The sequence below is a fragment of the Canis lupus genome, chromosome 29 (genome assembly GCF_011100685.1).
Source record: "Canis lupus familiaris isolate Mischka breed German Shepherd chromosome 29, alternate assembly UU_Cfam_GSD_1.0, whole genome shotgun sequence".
Lineage (NCBI taxonomy): Eukaryota > Metazoa > Chordata > Mammalia > Carnivora > Canidae > Canis > Canis lupus.
Window position 1 is genome coordinate 28,155,844 of NC_049250.1, and position 21,949 is coordinate 28,177,792.

At 44.3% G+C, this 21,949-nt stretch overlaps 1 long non-coding RNA gene across 1 annotated transcript in view; it reads right to left on the bottom strand.

Annotated features, from left to right (window-relative positions):
- Positions 1–16,212, bottom strand: part of LOC111093192 — a 72,445-nt gene extending 56,233 nt beyond the window's left edge. The window contains exons 1-4 of the long non-coding RNA XR_005381143.1: positions 15,364–16,212; positions 10,188–10,459; positions 5,077–5,126; positions 4,387–4,568 (exon numbers count right to left, since the gene is read on the bottom strand). This is a non-coding gene — a long non-coding RNA (uncharacterized LOC111093192). The remainder of the gene's footprint in view (positions 1–4,386; positions 4,569–5,076; positions 5,127–10,187; positions 10,460–15,363) is intronic.
- Between the last annotated feature and the right edge of the window lie 5,737 nt (positions 16,213–21,949).

Genomic DNA, 21,949 nt, shown 5'->3' on the forward strand with positions numbered 1-21,949 from the left:
ATATATATATTGAGGAAAGGTGTTCAAGAAAATCTAATGAATATCATTCGAATAATATATTTACCTCATTGTATGCAAAGACCCAAATTTAAAGAATGATGCCACTGTATAGCTTTATAGCAGTTCTAAAGTTTTATGGTTCTAATATCCCTTCAAAATATCTCCTCATGATTTTACTTTGCTTTTCTCTGCTGATGAGATGTTGAACATCTTTTCATGTTTGTATTCATGTAACTTCTGTGAAGTTATTGTTCAAATCTTTGACCAATTTTTAAAAATTACGTTCTTTGTCTTATTATTGAGTTGTGTCTTTCATAAATTGGGTCAGATATATGTTTTGCAAAAATATATCCAGTCTTGTGGCTTTTCCTTAAGAGCAATAATTTTTAGGCTTGATGAAGTTCATTTATCATTTTTTTCTTTTAGAATTGGTGCTTTTGTGTCCTGTTTAAGTAGTCTTTGCCTAATCTAATGTCACAACCATTTTCTTCTAAAAGTAGAATTAGTTTTAGCTTTTACATTAAGGCCTATGATCCATTTTGAGTTAATATTTGTAAGGTATAAAGCGAGGGTCAAGGTTAATTTTTTTCCATACAGAATATCGAGTAGTTCCAGTACCTATTATTGAAAAGACTCTTTTCTCTATTGAATTATCTAACTTGGCACCTTTGTTGAAAATTAATTGACCATATAAGTGAGGGTCTATTTTTGGAGAGTGTATTCTGTTCCAAATAAAAGTCATTTTCTTTTTCCTATCCTTGCCAGTATTTTGAAATTACACTATTTAAAGAGCTACTTGTTCATATTTATTCTTGCGTTTCTGATAAATATTTCCTGACTCTGGTTACTGTCTGTAGCAATGGTCAGGCATTTGGTCTTTTCTCCTATCACTTCCCATCTTTCCCGTGCCCTCGATCAACACTTCAGACATGTCCATCAGCTTCTGTGGCTTCGAACTAATTAAAAAGTTGACTTACCGCAGGTTCTTACTCTTGTATTTTTCTAATCCTTAATAGATAATGAAACTACAACAGGTCTGATGCCAGCGACAATAGCTAACACTCTATCATATATGTCATCACTGGTCTAAGCACATTGAAAGTTGTTTAATTGTCCTAATAACCTTATGAAGTAGGAATTATTATCCTTTACAGAAGAGGAATCTGAAGCCCCGAGGGGCTATGTAATTTGTCTAACATCATACACACAGTAAGTAGCTGAGCTGGGATACACACCCTGTCTGTCTCTAGAGCCTGTAAACTGTACCAAAATGCTAACTTACGAAATCACCTGTCAAATGACTTTAGCTGTAGATTGCATACCATCTGTACTATTTTTAGTTAATATTTTTCTATTAAGTGGAGCTGTAAGGGATCTTAACATTTTTCAGATGAGGAAACTAAAATCCAAAGAAGTCAGCTGGAAGGAGAGCCAGGCCCTAGCTGAGAGGCCGGAGGGCTTTTTCTTTGCCCATGCTGCCTTCCTGGACTTGGGGACCGCCTCGGTTTGGATTCCACTGCCCCAGGGTATCTCCCAGGGATGAGGTCTCCAGGATGTGTCACTCTGTGCTTCAGAGAACTGCATCCCATCCTTTAGCCTCCCTGCACCACTCACCAGATCATACAGACCTCTCCTAACAAGGCCTACTCTCAACTACCTGCCATGGCAGGAAAGAGTTACCCAATAAACTCATCCAGTGGTCTCCAGGCATATTCAAACAGACTTTTTCTGAGCTCTACTATGGAGAGCATTGTGTTAAACTCTGAGACTATAAGATATAATTGCATGCCCTCCAAAGGCTTATAAATACCATCAGCAAATAATATTCATTAAGTCTCTAAAGTGTTTCCATACAGAATGAATTTTATACACATAACTGATCCCAGTGCCTCCTTTGCCCCATCCTTCCACTAACTTTTGTTGTTTCTTCATATAGTTAAAAAATGTATTGGTGGTTTCTTGGTCCAACATTATTATATTATGGTACAGAGAAATGAACATTTATTTGGAGGCAATGAACTTGATTTCTAGGGTCCTCTCTGTCAATTATTAGCCGGGTGACCTTCAGCAAATTATAGCCTCTTTCCTTATCGGTAGAGGGGATGATAATAGTACCCACTTTCACTGGGTTGTGGCAGTCAAATGAAATAACAAAACGCTTTGAAAATACTGATCCTTTTGAGAGCTATAAGAAGAAAGAACTTGGACTTAGGAGTCAGAAGAGATAGATTCTGAGCTTCCCTGAACACATCAGAGGCAGAATCTGTGAAAACAAAGTCATGCTGAGGAGGTGAGGGGTTGGGCTGGCTAGCCCAGGAGGTAAGGGCCTGACCCCGGCCCAGTCCTGCACCTCATTTTCATTCTTTCTTCAGAAAATCACAAGTTATTGCAAGTCATGGCCCTTCCTGAACAATCAAACCAAAACTGTCCATGATCAGATTTCAAAGATTTAAATAGAAAGAGGACTAGATTGACAGGAAGAGAGCATTCTTAAAGACTGATCCAATAAGTGAGTTCTCCCTCATTCATCCCTTAACCAACTTTCACTGACTGTCTACAGTGTTCGCTGCTAGGCACTATTTTAGATGCTGGAAATATAAAAACCAAGAGGGTTAATGGTGCTCCTAAAACTTCTTGAGGGGGTGAAGTATAGGTGTGGGAAGGGCTCAAGGGAGGTAACCTGGTTAGCAAAGTCTGAGTGAAGGAATGGAGGAAAATGGTCTCAGGGAGGCTGATGGAGATGGGGAGCCGGGCTAAAGTGCACCCAAACCTCCTCATCATTCTAGAGTTTACTATCTAGTGGGAAAAACAGAAATAGAAGCCAAGAATGACAATGCAATGTGATAACTATGTGAAGGAAATATGAATATAGTGACATAAAATCTCCCTCTCCCCCCCCCCATTCTCTCTCTCTCTCTCTCTCTCTCTCTCTCACACACACACACACACACACACACACACAGCATCAATTCAAATTGAGATACCAAGCAGGGAAGAGCCTTGTAGCCTCTGGGAAGACAGATTTATGATTTGTTAGACCACGAGTCTATGCATTTAGTGCTCCTCTGCTCCCTTTCAACAACACCTTACTTTGCATGACACTTTACATTTAAAAATACTTTCACATTCTGTGTTTCACTTGGTTTATAGAAAATAGGAATGGAAAATGGGATACTTCCCATTTTACAGATGAGGAAATAGGCACAGAGAGATTACCAAAGTCACAAGTCTTGTCACTAATAGGGTGGGCATTACAATGTAGTTTTCTGATTCTTGGTTGAAAGCACTTTTCTAGTACAAGTAAGTGACTTCATTATCAATCTGATAAGAGCATCTGACTGTCATGAACCTTCATTGATCTAATTTCCTCCTTTCTGTCCCGTTGTATATTTTTTTGTTGTTGTTCCAGAACATAGTAAGTGTCTGTGGAGTCCTGTGCCACTGTGATTTAAACAAGCAAAAACATGAATTATATTCTGGGACTCAAAGGCCTCATATTTTCAAAGCTGCTATAATTATAGTCCAGCCATGTTATACCCTCAGGAAAGAATCTTGCAGTTTCTGCAACTGTCAAATGAAGGGCTTAGGCTACAGTCGCTCATTGCTAACATTCTCTGATTCATTTTTATAACCATCAATGTAATTTTAAAGTATTCATTAAGAGAGAACACACACACACACACACACACACACACACACACGCACACAGACTTTTTTAAAGTATGGATAATTATAAACCAAAATATTAATAACCTCTATCGTTGGGTAATTGAATCTTATTTGATTTTTTCTTCTTTTTGTGTAAGTCTATACCTTTATTTTTTTTTTACAGTAAGCATGGATAGCTTATGTAATTTAGGTAATAAATATATAATTCCACTAAGAACTGAAACTATGCCAAAAATGTTATCAGCACTTGGCAAAATATAGCATACTTACAGCACAATGGAGTCTTTACAAGTCCGTGTTTGAAATTTCAAATTCATTGATGAGACTAAATAGTACCAATTTTTGACAAATGTATATTAATTCAGTATGCTTTGATACATAGCCAAAGAGCATTCTCTACAAGAGAGTGTTGGCTGATTATCACAGAAGATACATTGATTTCTAAATTGTTCCATCTTTATGACTTATGACCATACCAAGATTTAAAAGACCCTGATTTTGCCTCCAAGTGCTTATAATTTAGTGGAATTTAATTTTATGGGGTTGGTAGTAGTTAGGTTTTGAAGAAATTATGCCAAGTCACAATGACCCCTGAAAATACTTAAATCAGTGTCTAAAAATAGTCTGTGCTTGCATTTATGATCAACTAACTCAGCATTGGCTTTTGGGGGGGGGCAGTTAATTCTGTAATTTCTTGGAGACACAACGCCTCCTCACCTTCCTGGCTCTGGGATCCTTAAAGTTACTCATTATCACTCCAATCAGCCGGGGTGGTGATTTGCTTGCTTCATTGCCTAAGAACATCGCTGCTCATTATCTTGTTATTTTCCTTTCATTCTTTCTCTTCTTCTTGGATCCTTATAAGCCACAGAGGTTCACACTGAAAACATGTGATGCCACTGTAGGAGGGTAGTAATATTTCATAAGTAACTGTTGAATGAGACCCTGTGAGTTGTGTTAAAACAGACCAGTAGCTGAGTTGGGTGGGGGAAAAATGGAAAACATTAGGAAGTAATGATATGTCAGACTGGGCTTGTAGCCTCCGAAATGTACTGTGTGCATCAGGCCCTGCTGGGGACACCAGTGAGGCTACACGGTCCACAAGGACAACTGTGCCCACTGCCCTTACAGAATTCTCAGTGTAACGGAGGAGATGGACATTGATGGGACAATCGCACAAATAAAGGGAAGGTGGCAAGCAAAGAAAGGATGCCCAGACAGTGTGGGGATAGAAGGCTGAGCGCCACTGCAGACCCCAGCAAGTGGGCAAAGTCAGGAAAGTGCTCAGTCAACTTAGGAATAAATAATCTAATGGGTGGCTGGCCAGGGTGGGGGTGTGGGGAGCGGAGTGTCTGTTCAAGAGGTGGAAAGAGAAACTGCATTTTATTGCATTTTCTGAGAACTCACCATGTGCCCGACTGCCTGTGGGGTGGTCTTTCCTTAGGTCCCCTGCAATCCTTAAAACACACATTTGATAGGTTGGCATCAGGAGCCACAGTTTTTTTTTTTTTTTTTAAATAATTTTTTTTATTTATTTATGATAGTCACAGAGAGAGAGAGAGAGAGAGAGAGGCAGAGACACAGGCAGAGGGAGAAGCAGGCTCCATGCACCGGGAGCCCGACGTGGGATTCGATCTCGGGTCTCCAGGATCGCGCCCTGGGCCAAAGGCAGGCGCTAAACCGCTGCGCCACTCAGGGATCCCAGGAGCCACAGTTTTTAAGTGAATAACGGAGGCTCTGAGAGGTTAAGTCACCCAGCACAGGAGAAAAGGCCAGGAAAGGGATCCTCAGCCGCAGGCTTCAGAGTTTGGGGCTTATTTGGTTGGCATGGAAGGAGGTGCCGGAGGCTTCTGGGCGGGCACAGGGCTGGAAGGAAGGTATACTGAGGAGGGTTTGTCTCCAGTGGGGACAGAAGGACTGGGGTCAGGGAGCCAGCTGCCGGCTGCTTGGACACTGGTGAGAGGGAGTCTCCCGGGAGGCCCTCTGGGAGGCTGCTCACAAGCTACTGGGTTTGGGGGGTTGGCGGGGGAGGGAAGGAGAGGAAGATAAAATCATTTAATTTCCAAAAACTTCCAATGCACAGCACAGCATAACAGAGGAACATGCCTCTACCGTGACGGTTGATTTATGCTGCTTAAATTTTGTAGCCTATAAAAAACGTTTACTGTGCCACCAGTGGAACCCGGGATTCGAGTCAAATACGGGAAAGAGCATAGACCAGCTCACGCGGGAGACTGGCGACAGTCATTTCTTGCTTTAAGACCTGATTGACCCAATTGATCATTTAAGGAATGAGTAGCCCCTGCAGCTTATAAGAGGGGCAGCCTTTCTTTTTTTTTTTTTAATGATAGACACAGATCGAGAGAGAGAGAGAGAGAGAGAGAGAGAGAGAAGCAGAGACACAGGCAGAGGGAGAAGCAGGCTCCATGCACCGGGAGCCTGACGTGGGACTCGATCCCGGGTCTCCAGGATCGCGCCCTGGGCCAAAGGCAGGCGCCAAACCGCTGCGCCACCCAGGGATCCCCAGCCTTTCTTTTCAAGTCGAGTCTGTATTTCAAATGGGGCTTTGAGCGGGCTCCCTTGGCGACGCCCCTGGGGAGCGGAGGTGCCCTGAGATCTGGAGGGGTTGCAGGCCGGCATCCCCGGGGCAGGAGCTAGGCCTGGGGGAGGGGGGGGGGCGTCCCGGCTGGGTGAGCGGCCTCTGCACCCACAAGGGGGCCCTCGGAGCCCCGCAGCCGCGGAGCCAGCGGCCAGCCCCGGGTCCCGCTGCGGGGAAGGCGCTGCAGAGCCGCCCGCCCGGCCGCGCGGAATCCGGGGCGCTCCCCGGCCGCGTGGACGCGGGCGCAGCGTCAGGGCCGGTGCGTGCTGATCGTGTGGACCACCCACGGGGAAACCGGTTCGTGTCGGCGGCTCCCGGCCGCAGAGCCCCGCAGCGAGGCTCCCTGAACCCCCGGGACCTTCCCTTGCGCCTCGCCCCGCGGCGCCCAGGTCGGAGGGCCGGGGCCCGGGCGTCCCCCACCCGCCGCCCCCAAACCCATCCCGTGGGGAGGGCGGACCTTCTGGGCCAGGGCCCGCCTGCATTTGACGTATTTTATTTTTTTAAAGATGTTATCCGTGGGATACACACAGAGAGACGCAGAGACGTGGGCGGAGGGAGAAGCAGGCCCCGCGCAAGGAGCCGGGTGCGGGGCTCGAACCCAGGGCCCAGGATCACACCCTGAGCAGAAGGCAGACGCTCAACCTCTGAGCCACCCAGGTGCACCCCCCACCCCCGCCTGCATTTTTTTAGAAAAAGATTTTATTTATTCATGAGAGACAGAGAGACAGACAGAGAGGCAGAGACACAGGCAGAGGGAGAAGCAGGCTCCGTGCAGGGAGCCCGACGCGGGACTCGATCCGGGGTCTCCAGGGTCACGCCCTGGGCTGAAGGCGGCGCTCAACTGCCGAGCCACCGGGGCTGACCCTCCTCGCCCCCCCCCCCCCCCCCCCCCCCCAGCCTGCGTTTCAAACCCGCCGCCCGGGGAGCAGCGCCGAGGCCCCAGGCCCGGGGGCTAAGCGCTCCGCAGATCTGTTCGGCGGATCAGCTCGGACGGGGACAAGTGCATTTCTTCAGGAGAACCATGAATACTGATGAGGCGCTGTGAGGGTGAATCAGAATTTCAAAGGACACAGATACCAGGCCAAAAGTTACATTTCTAAAAAAGTCCCCAAGTAGGACAAAGAAAGGCTTCTAGTCTTCGGAGCATTTGACTGACCGGCATTTAAAACAAAACCAAACACTACGCGGGGAGCACGTGCCCAGGCCTCGGGCAAGGCGGCCTCAACACTTGTTTGCCTCTCGGGATAAACCTATTGAAAGAATGTGTGAATGATTTTAAGAGTCTCCCTGACTCTTGGACAAAGGAGTGCTTTCTGAGAATTTGAAAAACTTTTGTTGGAGGCAAAAGGGGGCAGGGATTTTTTTTTCCCCTTCTGTTTTTAGAGAGACCCCATTTAATAATGGATCTCAGGCCACTGTGAAGCCTGCGATACTAGTCCAGTGTGACGACCCCATTGCTGCGTTGCAAGTCCTGAGGCTTGACGTGTCAGCCGAGTCACCTTGGACAAGCTACTTCAGCAGCTGAGGCCTCAGTTTCTCCTGCCCAAAATGGATCAGAATACCCACCTCCCAGGGTGGTTGTCAGGCTTTATGGGGCGGACACATTACAAAGTAGTTAGGAGCCTCTACAGAGTAAGCTTGATAATCTGTTTACCAAAAAATGAACCGAAAATGTCCAGCTTTGCACACACACTCCCCAAAGTTGTCACCATTAGTATTAACTTGTCCCTACCAGGCCCCTGCGACCTGACCCATCCCATCTGGGGCCTCACCCCTCCCATGCCTGTCCCCCCTGGGCCCCAGAGCCCTGGTCTTCCTTCTCCATTGTGCGGGGTTCATTGCCATCTTCAGGCCTCTGCGCAGCCTCGCTTTTCAGCCTGCTTCTGTACAGGGGACTTGCGTGTCCTTTGGTCTCAGACCCGCATCCTGTCCCTACTTTCTGAGAAAGACTCCCCCCCCCCCATTACTTCCAGGTGCTCTCCAGCTACTGCCCTCTTACATCTTCTTAGCACTTAGCACTATCTGAGCTCATTTTGTCCTCGCTTGTTTCCATTTCTACCTCCTGACTCCTGTGCCATGAGAATGTCAGCCCCATCCTGTTACCACCATTTCCCCAGCTCCTAGAACAGGGCCTGCACACAGGCGGGGCTCCAAGAACATCTGTTGAAGGGGAGACTTGAGGGAGTGAGTGATGAGTGAGCAAACAGCAAGTGAATCCATGGAATAAGAAATGTCCCAGGAAGAAACACTGGAAGCTGAAGCCCCAGTGCAATTCAGCGTTTGCCGGGAGAGTGCACCTCAGAAGCCCTTCCTAGGCTGCCTTCACCCTTATGCCAACCCACCCCAGATCTCACACTGGGGACTTTCGTGTTGGCACTCGTCTGTCTCCCTGGGGAGCCTCCCACTCCTTGAAACAAAAAGCCCCTTATAGTGCGTAACACCATAGCAGACAGACATATAATAGATGCTCAATAAAAATATAGGTGAATGAACAAATTTAAACAAAACCTATATATGCTATGACATTTCAAGTTAATACTAACAAAGTTACTGGTGCTTGTCTTTGGAAAATATTCGTTTTGGGGATGCCCAGGGGCTCAGCAGTTGAGTGCCTGCCTTCGACCCAGGGCATGATCCTGGAGTCCCCAGGATCAAGTCCTGCGTTGGGCTCTCTGCATGGAGCCTGCTCTCTCTGCCTGTATCTCTGCCTCTCTCTGTGTGTGTCTCTCTCATAAATAAATAAATAAAAATCTTTTTTTTTAAAAAGGAAAATATTAGGTTTTTAGTAATTGAAACGTTTGTTGCAACTTTATGTTTTAGAGTATCTTTAAAGTAGGGTATGGAAATGGAATGTAAGGTATGCTTTGGTACTCGCAGGCCCAGAGTGGAAAGCATTTAAGGGGCAGAGAGGAACTGGGGGCGGGACACCCGGGAGCAAAGTCCAAGGCTGGAGAAAGTTGGCTTGCTTTGCCGCTTACTTGCTGGAGGACTGGGTAGAGGGAGGCCGGTGAGGACACCTGGGATTTCCCAGAAAAAGGCAGCAGAGTTGCCCGTCAGGCCCTGCCCCACCTGGGTCTTCAGTGTCTGGCCCAGTGACAGGCCCAATGGGCACACATCCTGGGTGCTGAGGGGGAGGCTGGGAGGGGTGGGCCCCGCGGGCTGGATATCTGTGGGGGGAGTCAGCAAGTAGTCTCTGAAGTAACTTTACATAGATAAATGAGGGTGGGGGAGAGAGTGGAGAGGGAGAGAGAGAGCAAGAGAAACAACCCCCCCCCAGGGAGAACAGAGGGAGGTGCTGCAAAAGACACTCAGGTGACCCCTAAGAATTCAAGTCTTTCATTAGGCCCCACCTGAAGGCCAATTGTTCTGCAATCTACTGAGTGGTTTTGGCTCTAGGCTTATCTAAATCCAGTTGGGGTGTGGGGGGTGGTGTGGGGAAGAGTTTCTTCCTTTAACGAGGAAGAACAAAATAGCTCAAGAAACAAAAGCTTTTTTTTCTTTTCTTTTTTCTTTTCTTTTTTTTTTTTGTGACCGGAATTTAAATGCTTCCAAAATGAACTGGCTACATGAGAGAAATTTGATTTTGCTTGAAAAATATGTCTTTTCCTGACCCCTCCCCACACATGTCCATAGTATGTACACATACAGGTCTCCTTTTAAACCTGGTGTGTGAGCATAAAATAGAAATTTACTCTCCTGTTCTCACTTCTGCTGGGAGTAGAAGATTCTAATGACAAACATGCTTGGAAACATTTCTCCAAACAAGCACACGACGTGCCAGAGGGTTACATTTGGAGAGTTTGGTAGGATTAGAGAGGGGCAGGTTATAGCTAAATGAAGGCGAAAATGAGGCCAACAGCGGAACCTGAGGAAGACACGGTGTTCCGCATGGAAGACTGTCTTAGGCCAAGTCACTTACCCTCTCATCTCCTTGTTCCTCCTTTGGGAAGTGGAGCTAGAACTGGTTCCTGCCTTATCCGCTCGTGACGATTACATGAGCTCATGTGAGGAAAGCATGAGGGCGGGAGTCCTGGGCCCACAGTTAGCTCACGGGAGCACTTGCGCATCTAATAGCACTTGAGTGCCCTATTGCTGGAAAGTCCTCCAATTCATTTCCATCCCACAGATAATCACTTTAGGCTTTGGGATATAAGGAGGAAAGAGCACGTCCCAGCTCTCAGGAGATCTGGTCTAGAGTGAGGACAGACAGGTAGACAGATAATTATAATCTTGTGTGTTGTGCAGTGAACCAAGTGTGCCCTGCGTGCTGTGGAAATGGCTGGGCAGCACCAGCTGTGTTTCCCTGGGGTCCCGTGTTAGCCTGGCCATGAAAGGGAGCCAACTTTTATGTCTATGGTCTACCAGTCTATGGCATTTATTTGTTCCAGCACCTAGCACAGTACCTACCATATAGAAGGACTTGAAAAAAGCCTTGCTGGGGACACGTGGGCGGCTCAGTGGTTGAGCGACTGCCTTTGGCTCAGGTCATGATCTCAGGGCCCTGGGATCGAGTCCTGCATCAGGCTCCCTGCTCAGCAGAGAGCCTGCTTCTCCCTCTGCCTATGTCTCTGCCTATTTCTGTATCTCTCATGAATAAGTAAATATTTTTTAAAAAGATAGAAAATAGACTTGCTAAATGAATCCAACTCGTTTAGACCTTGTCTTTGTCAATTTCAATGAAAAAAAAAAAAAAAAAAGAAAACCCTCAAGAAACCTGAGTGGTGATACTGGTATAAGATTGTAAAACTGAGTAGAGGGGGAAAATATCGAAGGTGGGTTGCAAGAGCAGGCCAAGCCCGTGGTCTATCTGCCACGTGATTTTGGTGGTACGATCTTGTTCTGGCCACTGGGCTAGGCAGTGGGCTGCCAGCCTGGAGGAGAAGTAGAGGAAGGCAGGAAGGGGGAGCCACCCCACCGAGTGTACTCAGGCCGACCGCTGGGCGCTAGACACAGGGCGCGGAACTGGAAGGCCGCAGAGCCAGCTGAGGACAGAGAGGACTCAGAGGGCTCCTCAAAGGCCATGTGGAGGAACCATACTTTGAACACGTGTCCTTCAGGTGGGGGAGGAAGATGCAGCAGCTGTCAGAGCAGAATCAGCTCAAAGTTTTATTAGGCATTATTTAATTTTTTCTCCTCCCACACCTCATTAGGCCTGCTTTTCTCTCTTCTCCCCACATTAAGGTGGAGGTTCAGGGCATACACCCTGGAGTCAGGGGCCTAGCCCAGTTCCTATTGACTCTGTGTCCTTGGACAAGTTCTTTAACTTTCCCTTGACTCCGTTTCCCCAACTTTGACATGGACAATTATCGTGAGGATTGAGTTAACTCGGGGAAAGGGCTGAGAGCAGAGCCTGGTAGGTGGTGAGTGCTGGTTACACTCCAGGTGTCAACATGTCACCTGCATGGTGTGTCATTGTCTTGGAAGTGAGCCACTCTAACAATGGGAGTGTCCTGACTGCAGCTGCACTCCTGGGCCAGGGAAGGCGTGGTATGTTTAAAGTAGGGGCCTTGTGTGGTCACGTTTGCATTTTAGAGAGACAGATTTAAAGAAAGGGAATAGACCTTGAGGAGGCCAGGAGCCAGTGGGGACGTTGTAGTAGAGTCTCCGTGAGAGACAGGAGGCTCTGAATCCAGGAGGTGAAAATGAGCAGAAAGAACTGGGGGCAAAATTGGCAAAGCATAGTAAGTGTTTAGAAGTGGGTAGTGCAGGTGGGTTCCCCAGTTTCTAGCCTATTGACTGGGGGGACAGTGGTACCAGAGGTGAGGTAAAGAAGGTCAAGGGAGAGGCTGGCTGGGGAGAGCGATGATGAAGACTTCCATATTTCCTGGAGGGACACCCTGCTCTCACCAATTCCTTGCTCAAAACCTGTCAATGAACCACCATGGCCATTAGATAAATGTCAATTCTAGTAGTACTTACCTCCCAGGATTATTGTAAAGATTCGCTAATGCAACTCAAATTCTCAAAATATATTAAGTGCACATGGCATTGTGTGTTTGCTATTTATGAGTCTATAACTATTATGAGTCAGATCCCTGTGTTGTCTGTCCTCTGTTCACATCCCAGACTCACCCTATTCCCATTCCTCTGGCTGCATTACAGTTCCCCAGTTCACAGAAAACACTGGCCTTCTCTCATCTCCAGAGATGAGAACTCTCCATCTTCCCTTTTTTCTATTTAACTTGTTCTCCTCCATGTTCAGCTAAGATGTTGCTCCCTCTAGGATGTCCAGGCTGGGTGAGGGCTTCTATATTCTCATAGGCTTTTTTTTAAAAGATTATTTATTTATTTATTTATTTATTTATTTATTTATTTATTTATTTATTTATTAGAGAGAGGCAGAGAAGTAGGCACCCTGTGGGGAGCCCCATGTGGAACTCCATCTGGGAACTCCAGGATCATGCTCTGGGGCGAAGGCAAGCGCTAAACTGCTGAGCCACCCACGGACCCCCTCTCCACTCTCTCTCATTGTTTGTTTTGCTTTTAAGATTATATTTATTCGAGATAGAGAGAGTAAGAGATGGAGAGAGCACAAGTGGGGGAGGGGCAGAGGCAGAGGGAGAAGCAGGCTCCCCACCAGGCGAGGGAGCCCAACGTGGGGCTCCACCCCAGGACCCTGGCATCATGCCTGGAGCTGAAGGCAGATGCTTAACCGACTGAGCTATCCAGGAGCCCCTCATTGGTTTTTTTTTTTTTTTTTTTTTTACCTTAGCCCTTGGACATCTATTTTCTTCCCATAATCTCACCTATCTCTTGCTATCTCCATGTCCAGCTTCAACTTTGCTCCTGAACTCCTGACCTGTATTTTCAACTGCTCATAAATCCTCCAACTAGACCTTTCACAGCTAGCCAACTGGAACAGGTTATTATTTCAACCCTCATTCCCATGCCTCAAACTGAGCTCTCCTCCCCTATTTTCTAGCTTGTTTAATAGGCTCCCCATGTACACAATCACTCAAGCTAGGTCTTATGAGTTTCAATTCCTCCTCCCTCTCCCCCCTACATCCTTCCTCTTATGTATCTTGCCATTTCTGATTCTGGACAGCTTGAATTTGACTTCTCATTTCATCTTCACTGTCACAATCCTAGCTTTGGCTTTCATTATCAGTTGCCTAGACTATTATAATAGCTTCTTAACTGGCCTGTCTCCAGCTAACTTCCAGAGCACAAGTCTGATCATGCCACTTTTTTACTCCAAGACCTTCTAAGGCTGCACAACCAATAAAGTGAAGTCTGAGCCCCCAACCATGGCATTCAATGTCTTCACAGTTTGGTCCCAGTGTATTTTTCCAGCTTCATCTCTCACCAGCCCATGCTCCCTCAATGTATATCTCCACATTAGAATTAGTTGTTTATCTCTTGTGCTTCCAATTCCAGGGTGTCAGGACAAGCTCATGTTAATCTCTGTACCTGAAAACCCTAGCAGAGTGCCTAATACATGAGTGTCTTCCAAGTACTTGGCTGTCATCACTTCCAAAGGGAGCATCTCACCTAATCCTCCTAATCCAATGTCTGGCTCGGTGTCCTAAACACTGAATGCATTCAATAAGAATTTGTAGGAAGTGCTGATTTATTTGGAGTGCAAACCCCCTGAGAGCAGGAACTTTACTCACTTATTTTTAAAATTGAAATGTATTTGACATATAACATTGGATAAACTTATCTGACACATTTATATATTGTTATGTGATTGCCATTGTAGTGCTATTATACCAGCAGGAACTTTATTTTATTCATACTCAAATCTCCTAACAGTACCTGACATATAATAGGTACTGAATAAATATTTGTTGAATAGAGATAAGAATGAATGAATAAATGAATGAAACTATGTTCCTGACCACCCTTTTGCTATGGTATTTACCATCTCAGACATTTAAAAACAAAAAGACTTGTTTACTTGAGAGGGAGTCTGCACGCATATGCACAGGGTTGAGGGGCAGCGGGAGAGAATCTCCAGCAGATTCCCCCATGAGCGAGGAGCCCAAGGTGGGGCTTGATCCCATGACCTGAGCCAAAATCGAGAGTCAGATGTTTAACTGACTGAGCCACTCATAAGACTTTATTCATAATAGTGCAAAGGAAGTCAGTACTACAACATGTGTCACATCTGTGCTTTGTTTGCTATACTTCTAAATCCTGTATACCATCAAAGAAAATTACCTTTTCCCATCCCTACTGGAATAGACTCCTTTTGGGCTGATGGAGCAGTTCTGGATTTTGTAGGTATAATGAGAGGAAGGGAAGTTCAAGTTATCCTGATGTTAATTTGAATTAATTTGGTTAATGTTTCTTCTAATGTGAGCCAAGTTTTTGGGCAATGAAAGATAATTTGTCATCTCCCACATGCTAAAGTCAATATTAGGGATGCCTGAGTGGCTCAGTGGTTTAGTGTCTGCCTTTGGCTCAGGTCGTGATCCTGGGGTCCTGGGATCGAGTCCCGCGTCGGGCTCCCTACAGGGAGCCTGCTTCTCCCTCTGCCTGTGTCTCTGCCTCTTTCTCTGTGTCTCTCATGAATACATAAAATCTTTTTTTAAAAAAGTCAATATTAGAAATATATAAGAGAAACTGGATATCAAATGAACTTACATTAAGCATTTTTGTTTTGGGGGAGGTTTCACTTATTTACAAAACAAGGCATACCAGTGCTGCTCAAAATGGATCTACATCAAATTCACGTACATTGTGGGAAGTGTAAATTTCAGGGCTCTGCCTCAAATTGACTGAATCTGAATCTCTGGGAGTGGGACCCAGGAATCTACATTTTCAGCATCACTGACCACTTATCTGGGAATTCCTTTCCATGGCTTCAAGGACACTACTCTTTTTTTTTTTTTTTTTTTTCCTTCTTCTAGTACTTTGGTTATAGAACCTTTCTATTCTCTATCTTCTATCAGCCGCTTTTTCGTTACTCTCTTGGAGATCCACACCTACCCCATAATTTCAACTATCACTTTGACTATTGGTCTAACTACTCTCCTGAACTCAGATATTTCCAGTGTTCACTACTGGGTCCTCAGCAAAGGCTCTAGGTGATTCTCCTGTACTCTGAGGTTCAAAAGTAGCTTGATACATTTTTTCGTCCCTCTTCTCACCTTCTTTCCATCCAAATCCTGACCAATACAACAGGAAAACTGAGGGAGCCCTGGTAGCTTAGCGGTTTAGCACCTGCCTTCAGCCCGGGCGTGATCCTGGAGACCCGGGATGGAGTCCCACGTCGGGCTCCCTGCATGGAGCCTGTTTCTCCCTCTGCCTGTGTCTCTGCCTCTCTCTCTGTGTCTCTCATGAATAAATAAATAAAATCTTAAAAAAACAAAACAAAACAGGAAAACTGAGTGAGTATAGAGAAAGGGACACACAGATCAATATATATCATCCATCGCAGTCAACTTAATGGCAGGTATTACTTCAGTGGCTGCAAGATAATAGCTGTGAGGTCTGTATTAAAATACATTAACAGGGGTGCCTGGGTGGCACCGTTGGTTAAACAACCAACTCTTGATTTCGGCTCAGGTCGTGAACGGAGGATTGTGAATGGAGCCCCACCTCTGGCTCCACGCTCGGCAAGGAGTCTGCTTGTCCCTCTCTCTCTCCCTCTGCCCCTCCTCCTGCATTCTGTCTCTCAAAAATAAATCTTAAAAAATACGTTGATAAATATGAACACATTGCTTCTTCATTGATAGCCTCTGTGTTTTTTTAAATATTTTTTTAAATTTTTTAAATTTATTTATGATAGTCACACAGAAAGAGAGAGAGAGACAGGCAGAGGGAGAAGCAGGCTCCACGCACCGGGAGCGCCAAACCGCTGTGCCACCCAGGGATCCCTGTGTTTTTGACATATGTTTCTTATTATCTTATTTCCCAGAGCATATAGTTCCCAGCCTAGGCTCAGGTGGGGCCTGGGAAGTACCTTAAAGAGTGTCTCTTTCTCTTTCTTTCTTTTTCTTTCTTTCTTTTCTTTTTCTTTTTTTCTTCTTCTTTGAGGGAGGAGGGAGGGAGGGAGGAAGGGGGGAGGGCGGGGGAGGAGGGGGAGGGAGGGACGAAGGAAGGGAAGTGAAGGAAGGTGAAGGAGGGTAGGGAGGAAGGAAGGAAGGAAGGACGGAAGGAATGAAGAAGGAAGGAAGAAGGGGGGGAGAGGGCGGGGGATGCGGAGGGAGGGAGGGAGGGAGGAGGGAGGAGGGAGGGAGGGAGGGAGGGGGAGAGGGGGAAGGAGGGGAAGGTCTGAGCTTTCCTACTATTGACTTGAATTCCGTCCTTTCCTTCCTTCCTTCCTTCTTCTTCCTTCCTTCCTTCCTTCCTTCCTTCCTTCCTTCCTTCCTTCCTTCCTTCCTTCCTTCTTTCTTTCTTTTAAAATTTTACTTATTTAAGAGAGAGTGAGCACAGAGGAAGAGTGAGAGAGAGAAGCAGGCTCACTGCTGGGCTGGGGGCCTGATGTGGGACTTGATCCCAGGACCCCAAGATCCTGACCTGAGCCAAAGGCAGACACTTATCCAACCATGCCACCCAGGCACCCTGAGGAGGGTTTCATTATAGTGAGGGCAATGGATAAAAAGGAACTAAAATGAAACTGAAACCAAAATCAGGCAGATTTTTTCCCCCTCAAATCATCAAGTTGAGTGATTGCCAGTCATGCTCCACTCTAGTTACCTAGTAAAATTACTTAGGGAGTTTTTTTTTTTTTTTTTTTTTTTTTTTTTTTTACTTAGGGAGCTTTTAATCAGCCTCACCCTGGACTACATAAATGAGAAACTCTGGGGGACTTTGAAAACCACTAGGGCAGACCTACAGGAATACAGGTTTGGCCATTCAGATGGTGCGCCAAGAGCCTCATTTGTGGGGAGAGTGGAGCTGTTAAGGCTACCAACCCAAGTCAGACACATATCAAAATCCTTTTGTGTTTATTATACTTGAGCACTTACTATGTATAAAGCATAATGTAGACACTGACATACAAAGGGAAGTGGTAAAGCAAACGCTTTTTGAAGGATGTATCTTGAATGTAGATGGTACCAATTTATTCTCACTTAAGGCTAATACTAGTATTACTTAGCATCCCCATTTTACAGATGAGAAAACAAGCTCAGAGTAGGTAAATAAATTCCTCAAGAAAATTCAACTAGTAAGTAGTGGAATTAAGATTCAAACTCATACTCCACTGGCTCTAAACCTATATTCTTTCCACTGTATTTTGTCATCTATTATGTCAAAAGAGGAAGAAAACATTTTGCCTGCCCTTGTGGGGTTCTCAGTCTGTTCAGGGGGGAAAGGTATGGCTCTAAAAATAAAAGGCCATGCTAAGAGAAGTTTAAGCTCATTGCTTAAAGAATGAAGGCGAGGCTGGAAATCATTCCCTGCCGAAGGCAAACTCTTCTGGAATGCTTCCTGGGGAGGGGCATTCAAAGCAGGTCAAAGCCAGCAGATAGAGATGCTTGACAAAGGCCTATGCCCAGTAGGGAAGGCAAAAACAAGGTGTGGGGATACACAGACTTTTTTGGGACATGGTGTGTGGTCCACTCTGACTGAAGTGGAACATGCTGTAGTAGATCCATGAGAGTGAACCCTGGAACAGTGGTGTATCTGGAGCCCAGAACTTCTTGGATGCCAGGCACAGGAGGTTAACTTGTCCACCAGGCAAAAGAGCCTCATGGGCCATTTGAAGGCCAAGAGTGAGATGGTGTGTGAGCTTGTGAGAGAGTGTTCTAGTCTCAGATAACCAGTGGGAATCCTCGGTGGGAAGCCACCGGGGGGGGACACATATCAGGTGGTGCAGAGACGAAATGCAAAGGAAGGATGGGCAGGGGGAAGGATGTGAGCAATTTCAGAAGGGAGGCACACAGGACTTGAGTTGATATTGTTGGTGGCCTGGAGAACAGGAAGGGTGGGATCACGTAGATTGTTTCAGATTTGGAAAGGACCCCAAATCGGGGGATGGGTATGTTTACCTAGGGCAGGAAGAACTGAGAATCTGGGGTGTGGGTGTGTGCAGCTCAAGGTGACGGAAGGCAGGTGATGACTCAGAAGTTGCTGAGAAAGGATCCGAGGCCCTGGCCTTTGGGTGGATTTAGCAGCCATTTGCCTGGGCATGATGGTCAGAGCAGCTGGCTCCTGTGGAAGTGTTCTACTTGAGTGGATTCCTATCAAATGTTAACTGCATGAACACCACGGATTTAAAAAAAAAATGGTATCAGAAAACACGGTGTAAAAGTTTTGGAGTCATATCCAGCTAAATAAAGAACAAAGATTACTAGCTGGTTAAATAACTAAAAAGCTATTTAAACATTACTAAAAAGTTACTTAAAAGTTAATTAAATCAATTTTGAAACACTGACTTTGAGATTTTTTTTCCCTATAGACTGGAGGGATCATAATTAAACTTAATTGTAGTCATGCTAGATTTCCTCCCGATGTTTATTTTTCTTCTAGTTATATTTCAGACAATTAATAGAGTCTAATGACTCAGAGTTTTGTGTAATTATCACCAAATGATTATAATCTCTCTCTTATGGAATGTTCTTTTCACACAGCACACTGGAAGTGAAGGAAATTTATGATTATTCATGAAAGTTCCTCTATAGGCTGCAAAAAAATGATCAGATGTTAGAATAAATTTATTATTCATTTATATATTTATAGCTAGAAAAAAGGATACAAAGTTACAGTACACTTTGAAAAGTTTTAATAGTTCTCTCTCACACACAGCTCGTCTTTCAATTTTAGAGTGTTTGAGAAAAATTAAAAAGGGAGATACTTTTTTTTTTTAATTCCTCGAAATGCTTGGTTTCTAGGTCTCCTTTTCCCCCTAAGTGTGAAGTATTTTAGTGAAAGTTTCATCTCAACTTTGTCAATAATTAATCCTCTGTTTCTTTGAAAAGTCTGACAATGTAAGAGTAACAATAACAGGCCATAAAACACTCCCCCTAATTGTGCAAGGGCTCATTCTTCCCTAACTGGGTTCAGGTTGACTGGAATGTGCTGGTCACATTCCAGCACCTTCCACCGGCCAGAAGAACTACACAGGACTCCAAGGAATGGAGTAGGATATTTATCTCTATTTCTTCACTTTGCAAGGAGGACTAGAAAGAAGGACTAGAAGAGGCAAGGAGGCACAGAAAAAAGGAACCAGAGAACAAAGGCAAATTAACCGGGGAGGAGCAAGCTGGTCTATGTGTAGAAAGATGGGGGACACAGGACAGAGAAAATCCAACCAAGGGTGAGGCCTGTTGAACTAAGTTAGGGAGAGGGATAGAAGAGCAGATCAGAGATCTGTCAAAAGGGCAAAGGCATCCCATGCAGAAAGAAGGAACACATTTCAGAAGGTAAACACTGTTCCTTCACTGGGATCCCATCCCTCCCTTCCTCTCTATCAAGAAAATATAGTTGGAAATTCGACTGGAAATTTTCTTCATTTATCTGGCTCATGATGACTGAATGGAAACCTAAAAACCAAATCTCGAAATTCTTACAGCGATCTACTTAGTAAATCTTTAAAAAATTACTATAGGATTCTATAAGGAGTTTAAAAAGGTTTTTTCTAGTAACTCTTTGCTTTGAACTTTTTGTCTTAATTTGCTCTTATATGGTGGAGTTGGTTTCTATAGAGGGAACTCACCGTGATATCTTGACCAAAAGTCTCCAAATCTTTTTTTCTTAATAATTTTATTGAAGCGGGGGGGGGGGGGGGGGGGCGGTGCCTGGGCAACTCAGTGGGTTAAGTGCCTGCCTTCGGCTCAGGTCATGATCCCAAGGTCCTGGAATCGAGCCCGCATCTTCCTGCTCAGCAGAGAGCCTGCTTCTCCCTCTCTCTCTGCTCCTCTCCCTGCTCACACTCCCTCACCCCCTCTCTCCTCCTCTCACAAATAAATAAAATATTTTAAAAATAATTTTATTGAGTTACGTAACATACCGTAATACTCATCAGTTTTAAATACACGATTATCTTTTATTAAAAAATTATCTTTTATTATTAACATACCTGGTTGTACAACTATCACCATGATCTGATTTTAGAACTTGACCATCACCCTGGTAAGATCTCATTTTCCATTTCTACCGCAAGCCCCGGGCAACCACTGATCTACTTTCTATAGATTTGGCCATTCTGGACATTTCATCTAAGTGGGATTCCATAATATAGGATCTTTTGTAACTGATTTCTCTCACTTTGCAGTGTTTTTGAAGTTCATCTATGTTGCAGCAAGTACAGGTCTTGCATTTTTGCACTGCTGAACAGTATTTCATTGTGTGACCATACCATATTTTGCTCACCTCTTCACAGGCTGATTAGACATTTGGATTGTTTCCACTTTTTGGTTATGATGAATAATGCTGCTGAGAACATTCCTGTGTGAGTCTTTGTGTGATCAATGCTTTCATTTCTCTTGGTTGGATGCCTAGGGATAGAAATGCTGGGTCATATGGTAAAATAATGTGCACCATTTTAAGAAACTGCCATGATTTTTCAAAGTGGCTGCACCATTTTACATTCTCACCGACAAGAAGGCAGAACAATATAGCTCCTCATCTTCATATTCTTGTCAACTTATGTTATTGTCTCTTTTATTTCGATACTTTTATTTATAAATTTTCAACTTTATTGAGACGTAATTGACATAAAATTGTAAGATATTTAAAGTGTACATTATGGTGATTTGATACATATGTAGACGTTTTGAAAGGATTCTTTCATCTACTTAACTAACACATCTATCATCTCACTTTTTTTCTAAGTTTTTATTTATTTATCTTCACACTCAACATGGGGCTCAAACTCACAACTCGGAGATCAGGAGTCACATGTTCTTTTGACTAACCCAGCCAGGCACCCACCTCATTTTTTTCTTTTATGAGAATATTTAAATTCTATTTTATTAGCAAATTTCGATTACACAATACAATCATACCAACTACAGAGTCTCAGATCTTATTCATCTTCTAGCTGAAAATTTGTATCTTTTTACCAATTCCATCCTATTTCTACCACCCTTCAGATGCTGGCAACTACTTTTCTACTTTGGTTCTATGAGTTTGACTTTTTTTTTTTTTTAATATTATACATGTAAGGGATGAGATGTACTATTTGTCCTCTGTCTGATTTATGTCACTTAGCATAATGCTCTTAAGAACCATCCATTTGTTGCAAATGGCAGGATTTCCTTCTTTCTCATGGCTGAAAAATAATCCTCTGTGTTTGTGTGTGTGTGTGTGTGATTTTATTTATCCAGCCACCTTTTGACAGATACTTAGGTCATTTCTATATCTTGGCCTCTGTAAATATTGCAATAAACATGGAGTACAGAGGTCTCTTCCAATCCATGAGCATGGAATATCTCCATTTATTTGTATCTTTTTCAATTCCTTTCATCAATGTCTTATGGCTTTCACTGTACAGGTCATTCACTTCCTTGGTTAAATTTTATTCCTTTTGATGCTGTTGCAAATGGGATTATTATCCTAATTTCTTCTTCCAATAGTTCATAACTAGTGTATAGAAATATAACTGATTTTTATGTCTTGATTTTGCATTCTATACCTGAATTAGTTGATTAGATCCCTAACAGAGCTTTGGTGGAGTTTTTAGAGTTTTCTCTATATAATATAGCGTGAATAGTTTACTTCTTCCTTTCAAATTTGAGTATCTTATATTTTTCTTGCCTAATTGCTGTGCTAGAATTTCCAGCATCA